Genomic DNA, 12521 nt, shown 5'->3' on the forward strand with positions numbered 1-12521 from the left:
GCTCATATAATAATCTTTATTAATGCAGCTAGCGCTACAGAAAACCACAGCTAGTCATTTAGTGTACAGTGCACTTCCGTTCGTACGCTGTGATATGTACACAAACGCCTTCATATTAACTGCAAATGTTAAAACGTTTATTAAAATGCCGTTTTAACGAGCCAATATGTCTCTTTTTTCTTGACCCCCCCCCCCCCCCCCCCCCCATGTCCTGGATCCGCCCATGCAGTCAGTACATCCACCACGACGTATACAGTTTAACCCGTTTATAGCCATGATTAATAAACCAATGTGTTCTAATGGTGTCGTTAAGCAAATCAAACTTTAACAATTAGGGGCGATGACGATACAGGTACGGAATGGCGTCTGAAAACCCCCGCTATAAACATTTCGTAGATGCGCTGCTGCGCAGGACAGGAAGAATACTAGTTGGTGTAGCCGTGTTTTTAAAACGATCATCTGAAAAGTAAGTAGGCATATTACATAATAATGAATATAATATAATGGAATTAATATTGAATTGCATTTGTTAGTGAAGGCGTGTATGTTAAATTATGTTCTTGTAAACCAGAAACATGTTGAATTACAAGTGACCAAATTATAGAATTGGGCCTACACCAAGACTGGCACGGTCGATGACAGTGGGTGTTGGTAAAACGCGGACTGGAACGCAATAAAATATACAGTTGAGTATTGTAATTTCGAGACCCAAAGGTTTGACTTGATCGGAAGGACCATACTTTGAAACAATAAAACTGTTACTTACCTGTACATAAAATATACTGAGAGGCATAAATAACGCAATGGGTATTTCGCTGATATTTTCTTATAGAAATATTATGTCATCAATATTAGTCATGCAGACAAATGACATACTGGTAACAACTGTAACTGAAAGAATATATTGTTCAAATCGGGAATTTTGTTTAATAAAATGTTGTTATAAAACCCCCCAGAAAACAACAACAACAACAAACAACTGTTTTTTGTGGGGGGGGGGGGGGGGGGGGGGGGGGGGGGTGTGTGTGTGTGTGTGTTTTTTTGGACAATAAAACAATGTTTTAACATTACTTACCACAGCACATTAAAAAAGAGAGAAAACACAAAAAAAGTTTGCTTTAAGTTTTATAGGGAGACGAGAGCAGGCAATGCGCATGCAAAACTATGTACATATGCAATGCTGTGTTGCTGTAATAAACACACCAGTTATGCAGTTATGATTTAAACAAAATCTTCTTTCACTTACTGTTGTTACCAATATGTCATTTGTCTGCATGCTCAATATATATGATTTGACATTTCTACAAGACATTATCCAGTGAAATACCCATTGCGTTTTTTATGCCTCTCAGTATATATTTGACATTTCTACAAGATATTATCCAGTGAAATACCCATTGCATTTTTTTATGTCTCTCAGTATATATGATTTGACATTTCTACAAGATATTATCCAGTGAAATACCCATTGCGTTTTTTATGTCTCTCAGTATATGTTTATAGTAATGTGATCAAATCCACTGGAACATTGCTGATATAATAAACACCGTTCCATACACACTCCCCCCTACTCCCCCTACAACAAATGACGTCCGGTTAGAGTATTGCAAAGTCGAGAGTAAACACAGTGTTACTTTATATGACGTCACATTCAATTGAGGTCACTTAAACAAATGTTTTGTTTCTGGAACATGGATTTCATGTATTTAAGGATTGTCTGTTGTTTCTTTTACGTTCATCGGGGTATGAACAAAAAAATTCATCCGCAAATTGTGTGAATCGGCGAAGCCGTTCTCACACAAGTTTGCGGATGATTTTTTTTGTTCATACCCAGATGAACGTAAAAGAAATAACAGACAATACTTATAATTAAATTTGAATGATACATGCTAATAATAAAACTAAAACGTCATACTTTATTTTGAATTATTTTTTATCCATAAACAATAACGCTTATTAAGACAACTTGCCCATATAAAATGACGTCATCACATATGACGTTCCCTGACGACATAATTTTTACGTTCATCGAAAAATGAACAAACTCCCGTTGCTACGTCTGGACCAATGGGATGACGTTACGTTGTAATGAATGTAACAGAAATTTAATTATTTTACATTTAAAACAATCCTCCTTGTTTAACCCACTGATGAATAAGGACAGTACAATTGAACATTAAAAGACCCAAACAAAAACAAACAAACAAAAAACAAACAAACAAAAAACCATCACAACTCATTTACCCATTTGTGTCTACTTCCGTGTTTTGGATAATGCTGGGTTTCGTTTCCGGGGTGAAAACAGGAATTAATGAAAAGAGTTAAAAGCTATATAAACAAACATTTTGTTCGTATTATTTCTGTAAAACTTGTTCATAACATCTTGGTGTCTCTTCTGATGTTTTTTTTAATTAGCAAAACCAACGGTTGGATTAAACGCAAGCGTGATCGTGAATTTCATGAAAGTCACTGAGTCTCGAGTTTACGACACCCGACCATATAATGTAGCTGAAGAATAGAAAACTACCACAGACTTTCTGATAGGTGGCGCTCGTGCACTATACACAGTTCGGACTTTTAAATTTGTATTTTCGAAACACACCGACTGCTATATCCACTCTATTATTCCCGGCCTAATTATGAGCGTACAACCATAGGTACTTGATGACAGGATAATAACGATTTCCCAATCACTAGTACATGATACGGTCACGGTGATTACTGCATTGAGTTAGCCGCTGTGATCGAAAGCCTGTTGCAATCCATAAATGTCTACTATTGTTTTAAAATAAAATAGCAGACTGGAATTAGTACTGAAAAAAAAGAAAAAAAAAAAAGAAAAAAAAAGATATATATTGACAATAACTTTCAAATTACATGTTCTGTTACTATTTGTAATATATACCTTAAATCAAAATAATACAAAATAATTTTCTATCGTGGTATTAATTAGACCGTAATTACGGAGTTAATGTTGAATAGAAAGAAGCAGACGACAGACTAAAGCTTAGCAGGGTGAGGGTATAGTTTTAAATATTTTATCTTGAAAAAATAACTAAATCTGTTCAGTGGTGTATATAATGTTGTACTCACGCGTCATGCGTCTGTTTTGCTCAAGCTACATCTGACGCAGGCGCGAGTGCACACGGGTTTCGGGGTCGAACCTTCCCTCAAGCAATTTTCTTTTTTTTTCTGGGCGAGCATGATTTGACCCCACCCCCTATAAAATGTTATTTATGTGTAGGGTGAATAATAATTTTTTTAACACCACTAGAGCACATTGATTTGTTAATCATCGGTTGTTGGATGTCAAACTTTTAATTTTGACAGTCTGAGTCTTAGAGAGGAAACCCGCTACATTTTCCATCAGTAGCAAGGAATCTTTTTATATGCACCACCACATAGACATATGGCACGGCCTATTATATACCAGTCGTGGTGCACTGACTGGAACGAGAAATAGAGTAATGGGTCCAATAATTCATTTGCCCCCAACACACATACAAAATCCTAGCTATGTACGGCCCTGCAAAATAATTTATATTCCTGCCCCAAGAAATTCCTTATTTCACACTGTAATTTACTGCAATTTAGAAAAGTGTAATAATATAATTTAAAAGCTACCAAACATGTTCATGGTACTACACTAATGCATTAAACAAGATTTCCATTCAAGGCCAACCATAAAGTATGTACGTACACAATCTGAAGTTTTTACACACGCAAACACACACAGTTTAAAAATGTATATTATTTACGTTTATTATTTTATTTCTTTGGCCTAGCACAAAATAAATATTAATATAAAAATATAAACAAGTACAGGCCGTACAATTGTTTTTAGCACTGCCTTACGATATGTAGTTACTTATTTCAAGTATCTATTTTCTATATCGATCAAAATCATCTTTGCCTTAAGATTTACTACCAATATATTTGTCTTTTTTATTCAGAGCTCCCCCCCCCCCCCCCCCCCCCCGCCCCCTTCTCTGCAGTGCTTGAAAATATAGGAAATTAAAAAAAAAGGTTTTGAAAAAGTGGGTCACTTTGCCCCTACTACCGTGGCATAGTGCACCGGGTGGCCACTTTACCCTATGTTTGTGATAATTAAATTTTGTTCACTAATCTACGCTGTTAATATTGTTAAAATTGCATGGAAATAAAATATGTTCCTATTGTATTAATCCCTTCTAGCAATCTCTGTATCTACAACTCCACAATGCACAGTATGTAAAAATGCTCATTTATCGGATTTATGAGTGAAGTTTCAAAATATTCGCTTTAAATTTTATTCAAAATTGAGAACAAGAACTATAACAATTAAAACAACTATTACAATGCCAAGTTTGCTTCAAAACAAATCTAAATAGCCCATTAAAACAGAGTATACCAAAGGCTGTGGAAACATACTGCTGAGAAAATTAATGTTGTCAACTACCAGCAATGATGTACACAGACCACGCTTCTCAAATTCTATCAACCTGAAAAGTAAACAGTAACCCTAGAACTTGGAAGAATATGTGAAACACTCAAAATACTAAACTGTGCTCCTTGAGCTGTTTTGAAAGATAGAAACTAATTTATGTATATGTACATAAATCGCATATCACTTTCGTCATCGCCAAACTTGACGTGGTACCAGCGTTTGCATGCAATGCATTGCATCCAATCTTCATTTGGTGGTTCCACATATAACTCATCGCAGTACAAACAACGACAGACACAGGGTGTGGATCCCAGGACAGTCTGTTTCTTCTTTGAATAATTCATTTTGCTTGTCATCGAAGATTTGTTGCACGGACAGGAGCAACTCTTTCTTTATCTTCTAGCAGTTTCTTGTAAGGAGATGAGGTTGCTATCATTTTCTGTTGTCTGACAGGAAGAGGTGAGAGAGCTCGAATAATGCCCTTCGTATTTACCACAGCAATGACGTCTGAATTTCCTGGAGTAGGTGTTAGGCCTGGGGTATCAGATCTAGTGGGACGTTCTGTTGTCTCGCCATTGTCAGAGCCTGATACATTTTCTGGGGTAGGTGATGGGCCTGGAACCAGGGATTCTGTGGACGATGGAGTTGCTGTATCAGGCGGCGGTTCGTCTGTTACCAAGGATGATGCATAGTCGTCGTCGTTGAATATTTTGGGATTGAATAGCCATAGTCCTCTAGATTCAAATCCACGAACTATGTCTGCATCATAGCTGTTCGTAGCTGATCCAAACAGTTGGGCAACTTCATAGACAGAAATCCTGTTTCCTGGGTGTACACGCATCCATCTATCTTCTTCTGCGTTGTAGTTTGTCTTCAGTGGACCAAAGAATATCTTGTCAAGTGGCTGTATTTTATGGGTGCAGTGAAGCGGTAGAACTATCATGGTTATCCCGTGGTCTTTGGCATAGGTAACGGACAACAGTGTCTTGTGGTTGAAGTGTCCATCTAATATCGGCAGGCATTTATTTTCTTTGGAACATTTTTAAACTTCAGAAAATGTTGTAGCCACTCATGAAATAGATCCTTGTTTATCCAGCTGTTATCACTCGTTCTACCAAGCGATCCAGCTAGTGCTCCTCTGAAAAGTGCAGGCGCCATTCTCGTTGAGAAAATCATCATCGGCGGTACATATATACCAGTTGCATTGACACAGCACACGATGGTAATCGCCTTACCCCTCTCGGCACCTGTCACCTTGCCAACCTGCTTCACTCCTTTTTGGCCAAGATTTTTCCAGGACATTGTGCATTCATCAAACCACTTTCGTCAACATTCCAAATGTTCTAAGGTTTGTATGGATGTTTCCCAAATTCACATTTGATTAAGTCAAAGAATTTCTCAACAGATGTTCTGATAAGCTGCCCAGTGCAAACCATCCACAAGCATCCTGAAAGAAATCAAACCACAAATGCAATCTAATTATCTGAAAGGAATGCTTGAAAAGTAACAGTTCACATAGTTATACATGGAATACATGTCTTACACAATCATCATTGTATAAAATTCAAAAAGTATATAAGGGTGTATACTACCAAATCAAATCCCACAGACGACAATAGTAACATATGTGACTAAAACTCCTACCTGCATCGTATCAATCGACATAAAATCCACGCATATAAATACTACCACTCCTCACACTTAAAGTGAATCAGAAAAAATTGGGGGTCAAGCTGCTCATTTCTGAGATAACGGGTAGGGTCTATGACTACCTTAGTTCCGCACAAAATACGAGTACCTTTTTTACATAAATGTTCTAAGTACAAGGCTACTTGGCACAGTGGTACTAGATGAAATAAAATTGCATACATTTTTAGCCCAGATGAAACTCTTTTTTTTTCACAATCAACACACATTTATAGCCAATCACAGGACTTGTGGTGTTCACTTCTCAATAAAACATTCGGTGCACCTCCAACTTTGACCCAGCCAAAAATTATTTGGTTCACTACTACCATAAGTGGGGCAAAGAGCGCCGTCCCCAGTGCTCTTTGCCCCAATAGGGATGGCACGCTTTGCCTCAATGGAAGATATATTATGAAATGTGCTGAAATTCAAAAATTGAAAAGTCCGTCTCGCATTGAAACCCACCTAAATATATCTAATAGAACAGCTAATTACTGGATATGATCAATTTCAACATTCCTTGTGCATTCATGCCTTAAAAGGCTAATGTAACGCAAACAAACCATACATGGATAATCACCATTTTATATGTTCAAAGCTCTCACCTATAGTTAATGCTTTAATGACGGTAACTTGACGTCGGATGATGGACAACGTCACTGCTTATTGGTTGGATTGTTCCGGCAGTGTCACCTAACGATCATTTGTGAATAAATTAAGCGGGTTGCTTTGCCCAACCGGTGCGCTTTACCCCGCTCTCCCCTACTACTACTAAATACTAATAATACTAATGGAAATGATAATGATAATTTTTGCAGTGACACACACACTCGGAAATAAATAAATAAAAAAGTAAACTACAAATTAAAGAAACAGTGTATTAGGCCAAAAAAAAGAAGAAGTTTGATTCAGGTAACATGGCCAAAAAAAAGTAGGGTAGGTAGGTAGGATTTTTTTTTTTTTTTTTTTTTTTTTTTTTTTTTTTTTAGTTCAAAGAAAGGTTACCCTACCTTAAATATGTTTGCCAGAGAAAAACAGATGAAAGACATGAAGACAAGCTGTCTGAAAAATCTTAGTTTATTCTTTGCAGCCAGAGAGAAATAAAAAAAATCTCACTGTCAATGTCAGTTTTAAGTTTCACATGCCATTTTCAAAAGACAGGAAAACAAAAAAAGTTAAAACTATTCCTTTCACCAAAGTCAGTAGATGACTGCACAGAAACTTCACAGCTTTGTCCAGTTTTGTCAGAGGATGACTGCACAAATTTGTCCAAGTTGGTCAATAGATGTTTGCACAAAAGGTTCACAGATTTATCCAGTCAGTAGATGACTGCACAAAAACTTCACAGATTTGTCCAACTTGTATTGGAAATAACAAAACAATACTAATTTTGTGTGCAATTTACAAATCAATCGGCTTAGAAATGAATAACTTGTAGTAAATTTCATAGTAATAAAAAAGGCGTTCCTAGCCCGAGTACTCTGACTGTAAGAGAGCTAGACGGACATTTGGACATAAATAATGAGAGCGTGTTTATGTTCAAATGTCCGTCTAGCTCTCTTACAGTCAGAGTACTCGGGCTAAGGCGTTCCCTGTGGAACGGACTTGTAGTTTTAATGTTTATTAGCCTATTGAACGGACCCATGCTAAAATCACCCAAATTAATTTATTCCCAATTAACTGAAACACTGAAATAAATGTGAACTGTTTAATGTTTGTGGTTATTCTTGAATATTCCCTTTATTTAATTATTACCCATGCTCAGCAGTTGATAGGCCTATCTACATCACTGGCGTAGGAAGCGGGGAAGGGGGTACTTTGTAGCGGCATCGATGGTTTATATATTAATTTTATACGTGTGTGTGCCCACCCACCCCACTTTTTTGTATCTTCCTACAGGCTACACCCGTGTATATTAACAAATTCTGGGTACTAGGCCTAAGCAGTAGCCAACAACGAAAATTGTACCACGTCTTCTTCAAATGACCTTCACCTTTGCATGCGGAAAAAAACGCGATGACTTGTATTCTGTGCATGTGGTATCGAGAATTCTTTGATTGTTTTGTTGAGGTCGCACGTTGTTGTTTTTGGAAAATAAACCTACAATGTATGAGATGACAGGAATTATGATAATACGATATATTTTCCTCTATAGGCCTACAGTATTTAGCAGTTTGTAATAAAAGCCGTTTAATCGCCACACACGTTACCGTACTGTCATGCGATCTCGTGTGTCACCAATTACCGTGGTACCTAATAAGAGCACGTGTTAATGATTCCAATTTCAAACAAATTAGTTATGCTCATATCCATTCAACGTCCAGGCATGTCTAGTCTGGGTCCAGTCTCTAACAACGCCAGTGATTGGGTCCAGGGCACGGCGTAAGAAGGTGCCAAAAAGTGGGGTGGGGTGTATAAAAACCATCGCTGCTGCCCCCCCCCCCCCCCCCCCCCCCTCAACCTCCATTTAACACACACACTGACGTGTAAGAGTTATCCTACTTGAGTACTTCTGTCGTCTGCTTTGTCGATCCGCGACCACAACTTCTCTATGCGCTTCCCCCAACCCCACCCCAGCAGAAAAAAAAAAGTTCAGGGTCGGTGGCAAAATTTAGGGTCGGTCGGGTGACCGGAAACAAACGAATTTTGTTTGCCCTTATATTATTTTATCATTAATTAATGCGGGATACTGAAAACCAATTAACGCTGTTGTGTCTTTTCACGGCATTTCCTTGCAGTAAAAACACTAACACCAGTATAAAAATGTAGACTAAATTAGGTTATAAAGCAACACTTTATCAAATAATTATATTGTTCACCACATACCATGACATTAGATAGTGAAAAATAAATCTACCGCTTCTTCATTACTCATCTTTACGTTGATCTGACGGTGCTGACGAAACAATATCCCATTGGTTGACTTGGTTGACCTTTAATATTAAAGGTCACTTCCGTCCTAGATGATTCCCGTTGCTTGCCTTTTCTATTATAATATACCCGAGTTTGACGAAGTTTTTTTAATTACTTTGTATATCTACATTTGACATTTTATTGCATCTTTATAAATCAGTTTAGAGATTTAAATAGTTTAATTAATTATTTTTCAATTATTTCAAGTCTATTTTCAAATTTATATTAGTGCGTTCAGTGTTGGGAAAACGTTTGTAACAATATAGGCTACGTGTTAGTGTTTGGACGCTAATTTATGGAAATAAAACTAGCTTCTGATAATTATTGTAAATATTCATCATATTTTAAATTTCTTGATACAATTATCTTTCTTCTTCTTTTCTTTCTTTCTCTTTGACCATAGCAATAATTTTAGGGGTTTGTATGTAGGCTAGTGCGTGCCTTAGAGGCTTCTTCTTTTTTTCTTTGTGTGTGTGTGTGTGTGTGTGGGTGGGTGGGTATATTGTGGTATATTGAGAATAATTAAATTATCCTGTCATCAAGTGCCTATGCGTACAACAGCGAAACATCAAAACACATAATAAAAATCTATGAAATTCTGCAGACAGTGGCACTCCACGTAACACTTTATGACTGGACCGGCCTCGGTGGCGTCGTGGTAAGCCATCGGTCTACAGGCTGGTAGGTACTAGGTTCGGATCCCAGTCGAGGCAGGGAATGTTTAATCCAGATACCGACTCCAAACCCTGAGTGAGTGCTCCGCAAGGCTCAGTGGGTAGGTGTAAACCACTTTCACCGACCAGTGATCCATAACTGGTTCAACAAAGGCCATGGTTTATGCTATCCTGCCTGTGGGAAGCGCAAATAAAAGATCCCTTGCTGCTAATCGGAAGAGTAGCCCATGTAGTGGCGACAGCGGGTTTCCTCTCAAAATCTGTGTGATCCTTAACCATATGTCTGACGCCATATAACAGTAAATAAAATGTGTTGAGTGTGTCGTTAAATAAAACATTTCTTTCTTTCTTTTTATGACTGATATTGAGTGTTTGCAATGAAAAACGGTAACAGCATTTAATAATAAAGTTTTGATTTGTAAAACGCCACGTTCCACTACTCAATGTTGTTTACTTCCGGGTTCTATGCATTCTTGTTTCATTTGACACTTGTTTATTTTCTTATCGTAATTTAATATGAATATGCACTTCAAAATCAAAAATTATATTAAAAAAGTAACGGGGTATGCACTTTAGATTTAATTTGTTTTACTTGCCATTCGGGTGAGTCATGTCAGCGCTTAGACTTGCCTGTGATATTTTTGAGTCGCTGAATTAAGAAAAAAAAAAAAAAAAAAAAAAAAAATATATATATATATATATATCTGAACAAAATAAGAAACCGCTAACTTTGCTTGAACATAACTTGATGAAATCAAACCGGGGGAATAATTGTTATATATACGTTTATAGAGTGTTCCATGATGCATCGTTTGGTGCAAAAATCATGGCCATAGCTTAACAGAAACTGGGAGAAATTTTGACCAAGTGTGTTAGGGGTTAAAAAAAAAACCACCCACTTAATGACGGGTATGACCACCTCTTGAATTGACCACTGCAGTGCATCGCAGGCGCATAGAATTGACTAAAGTGTTGATTTCTGCCTGTGGAATATTGTTCCATTCCTGAATGAGCGCTTGACGAAGTTCGTTGACGTTAGCGGGTGGGTTGGGACGACGCCTCAATCGTCTGTCCAGACTATCCCAGACATGCTCGATTGGGTTGAGATCAGGACTTTTAGCGGGCCAGTCATCAATGAAATCAATGTTATTTGTCCTAAGAAAATTTACAGTGTCTCTAGCTGTATGAGAGGTGGCATTAGCATGCTGAAAAATCGAGATGTTGGCGTTGTTATGGAACAGAGGAATGACGTGATGAGCGAGAATGTCATCGCGGTAACGTTGAGCATTTAAATTGCCATCAATGACGACTAGTGGTGAACGATAACCATGGGCAGTGGCTGCTCAGACCATGACACAACCCCCACCCCCGAAACGATCTCGTTCAAGAACACAACAGTCAGCATAGCGTTCATTTCTCCTACGGTAGACGCGCATCCTGCCATCACCACGTTGTAAAGAAAATCTGGATTCATCCGAAAAAAGAACGGTATTCCAGCGTCGCCGTATCCAACGAGTGTATACACGTGCCCAATTAAGACGATTTAGACGATGACGTTGCGTTAAAAGGCATCCGACGTAAGGACGTCGTGCATGTAAACCGTTCTCCCGCAGACGATTACGAACAGTTTGCCCACTGATTCGGTTATTATGAAGCCCAGGTGTGTTAGCAGCAGTAGCAGTGGCAGTTTGGAATCGATTGCGCAAATGCGTGTTCATGATATAGCGGTCTTGACCACGCGTTGTAACACGCAGACGTCCACGACGTGGCAAGTCGTTGGTGCTTCCTGTCGTTCGAAATCTTACGCGAAGATTTCGTATCACTCGACTAGAACTCCCAACATGCCTTGCAATGTCTTCTGTCGACATGCCAGCATCAAGCATGCCAATCGCCCGTTCGCGTAAATTATTGGGTATTCTTGGCATACTAAAAATGCTACAATGTAAAAAACGTTAATTTTTTTACAAATTTTGAAGCGTTTTCGTTCACTTGACAACAATGTCAGTAAGACAAGTAAAACAAATTGACCGAATACTACACGGGACATGTCGAACCATGCATGCACGTGCAAATTGAATTTCACGTTGTCGACGATTAACAGTGCAAAAATAATCGATAAAATTCATGAATCCTGATAATACAGCTCAAGGCTAATACTACCTATATAATTTCATTACACAATGAATTCTTTAACACAACAAATACTATATGTACAAATCGGAAGTTTCTTTTTTTGTTCAGTATATATATATATATATATATATATATATATATATATGGCATAGATCGATTTCAGTGGTTATACAGTATTATATCAATGTTTATAAAGAGGTAGTTATTATTTAAATAGCTAGCTTTTTAATTCTATTTCTACCCTTCAAACATGTACTAAATTTGGCTGTAATGTAGCAAAGTTTATAAAGAGGTAACCGTAGTTGTTACGTAAATAACTAGCTTTTTAATTCTATTTCTATCCTTCAAAGATGTACTAAATTGGCTGTAATGTAGAAAAGTTTCCCTCGTGAGCGTCAAGAACTGCTGCATCAGCCAAAACAATTAGCAATCACAAATGTCGGTAATTTATAACAGCCAGAACTTTAAAAATAAACAAACTGTTCAGTGTTTTATCAAAACATATAGGTTTTTATGTTTGCTAGTTGTGCATACTTATAAAAATGCTAAAAATAATTTAAGGCAATTTACAAAATGGTGTCCTCGACAACATTTTTGAAACATGAATATATATAACAATTTTCATGTCTTTTTAGTTTTCTTGTAAATTAATGGTCATAATGGTAAATTGTTTGGTTAAGATCCACTCA

At 37.4% G+C, this 12521-nt stretch overlaps 1 protein-coding gene across 1 annotated transcript in view; it reads left to right on the top strand.

The window, feature by feature from the left end:
- Positions 1–415: 415 nt before the first annotated feature.
- Positions 416–12521, top strand: part of LOC121386199 (carcinoembryonic antigen-related cell adhesion molecule 6-like) — a 66244-nt gene continuing 54138 nt past the window's right edge. Inside the window, exon 1 of the mRNA XM_041517030.1 lies at positions 416–466. The gene's annotated coding sequence lies outside the window, so the exon portion shown is untranslated. The remainder of the gene's footprint in view (positions 467–12521) is intronic.

Source organism: Gigantopelta aegis, chromosome 12, assembly GCF_016097555.1.
Source record: "Gigantopelta aegis isolate Gae_Host chromosome 12, Gae_host_genome, whole genome shotgun sequence".
NCBI lineage: Eukaryota > Metazoa > Mollusca > Gastropoda > Neomphalida > Peltospiridae > Gigantopelta > Gigantopelta aegis.